Raw genomic sequence first — 2,500 nt, forward strand, 5'->3', positions numbered from 1 at the left:
CTCCCTGTCTCTGTAACCCCCCTACACCCCCTCCCTGTCTCTGTAACCCCCCTACACCCCCTCCCTGTCTCTGTAACCCCCCTACACCCCCTCCCTGTCTCTGTAACCCCCCTACACCCCCTCCCTATCTCTGTAAACCCCCTACACCCCCTCCCTGTCTCTGTAACCCCCCTACACCCCCTCCCTATCTCTGTAACCCCCCTACACCCCCTCCCTATCTCTGTAACCCCCCTACACCCCCTCCCTATCTCTGTAACCCCCTACACCCCCTCCCTGTCTCTGTAACCCCCCTACACCCCCTCCCTGTCTCTGTAACCCCCCTCCCTATCTCTGTAACCCCCTACACCCCCTCCCTGTCTCTGTAACCCCCTACACCCCCTCCCTGTCTCTGTAACCCCCTACACCCCCTCCCTATCTCTGTAACCCCCCTACACCCCCTCCCTGTCTCTGTAACCCCCCTACACCCCCTCCCTGTCTCTGTAACCCCCCTACACCCCCCTCCCTGTCTCTGTAACCCCCCTACACCCCCTCCCTATCTCTGTAACCCCCTACACCCCCTCCCTGTCTCTGTAACCCCCCTACACCCCCTCCCTGTCTCTGTAACCCCCCCTACACCCCCTCCCTGTCTCTGTAACCCCCCTACACCCCCTCCCTATCTCTGTATCCCCCTACACCCCCTCCCTATCTCTGTAACCCCCCTACACCCCCTCCCTATCCCTGTAACCCCCTACACCCCCTCCCTATCCCTGTAACCCCCTACACCCCCTCCCTATCTCTGTAACCCCCCTACACCCCCTCCCTATCTCTGTAACCCCCCTACACCCCCTCCCTATCTCTGTAACCCCCCTACACCCCCCTCCCCTATCTCTGTAACCCCCGACACCCCCTCCCTATCTCTGTAACCCCCCTACACCCCCTCCCTATCTCTGTAACCCCCCTACACCCCCCCCCTCCCCCCCTGTCTCTGTAACCCCCCTACACCCCCCTCCCTATCTCTGTAACCCCCCTACACCCCCTCCCTATCTCTGTAACCCCCTACACCCCCTCCCTATCTCTGTAACCCCCCTATACCCCGTCCCTATCTCTGTAACCCCCCTACACCCCCTCCCCTATCTCTGTAACCCCCCTACACCCCCTCCCTATCTCTGTAACCCCCTACACCCCCTCCCTATCTCTGTAACCCCCCTACACCCCCTCCCTGTCTCTGTAACCCCCTACACCCCCTCCCTGTCTCTGTAACCCCCCTACACCCCCTCCCTGTCTCTGTAACCCCCCTACACCCCCTCCCTATCTCTGTAACCCCCCTACACCCCCTCCCTATCTCTGTAACCCCCCTATACCCCGTCCCTATCTCTGTAACCCCCCTACACCCCCTCCCTATCTCTGTAACCCCCCTACACCCCCTCCCTATCTCTGTAACCCCCTACACCCCCTCCCTATCTCTGTAACCCCCCTACACCCCCTCCCTGTCTCTGTAACCCCCCTACACCCCCTCCCTGTCTCTGTAACCCCCCTACACCCCCTCCCTATCTCTGTAACCCCCTACACCCCCTCCCTATCTCTGTAACCCCCCTACACCCCCTCCCTGTCTCTGTAACCCCCCTACACCCCCTCCCTGTCTCTGTAACCCCCCTACACCCCCTCCCTATCTCTGTAACCCCCCTACACCCCCTCCCTATCTCTGTAACCCCCCTACACCCCCTCCCTGTCTCTGTAACCCCCCTACACCCCCTCCCTGTCTCTGTAACCCCCCTACACCCCCTCCCTATCTCTGTAACCCCCCTACACCCCCTCCCTGTCTCTGTAACCTTCGTGGGCTGAGTGCACAAACTTTGAAATGTATGGTATCACATTTGACCCCCAACCTCCTGTTACTCCATTCAGCCCCTCCTCCTCCAGCCTGTTAGCCCGATGTGCTCCTATCAATTGCTGCCATGTTGTCCGAGACAGAAATTCTGTGCCAGAGCTCTATGTGTCTGTAAAGACCTCATCCCCTTCGCAAACGGATCTGTATATCTGTCAGGACCTGGTTCAGCACAGGGTTAGATACAGAGTAAAGCTCCCTCTACACCGTCCCCCCACTCCCAGGGACAGGGGGTTAGATACAGAGTAAAGCTCCCTCTACACCGTCCCCCAGGGACAGGGGGTTAGATACAGAGTAAAGCTCCCTCTACACCGTCCCCCCACTCCCAGGGACAGGGGGTTAGATACAGAGTAAAGCTCCCTCTACACCGTCCCCCAGGGACAGGGGGTTAGATACAGAGTAAAGCTCCCTCTACACCGTCCCTCACTCCCAGGGACAGGGGGGTTAGATACAGAGTAAAGCTCCCTCTACACTGTCCCCCCACTCCCAGGGACAGGGGGGTTAGATACAGAGTAAAGCTCCCTCTACACTGTCCCCCCACTCCCAGGGACAGGGGGGTTAGATACAGAGTAAAGCTCCCTCTACACCGTCCCCCCACTCCCAGGGACAGGGGGGTTAGATACAGAGTAAAGCTCC

The sequence above is a fragment of the Chiloscyllium punctatum genome, chromosome 28, assembly GCF_047496795.1.
Source record: "Chiloscyllium punctatum isolate Juve2018m chromosome 28, sChiPun1.3, whole genome shotgun sequence".
NCBI classification, from domain to species: domain Eukaryota; kingdom Metazoa; phylum Chordata; class Chondrichthyes; order Orectolobiformes; family Hemiscylliidae; genus Chiloscyllium; species Chiloscyllium punctatum.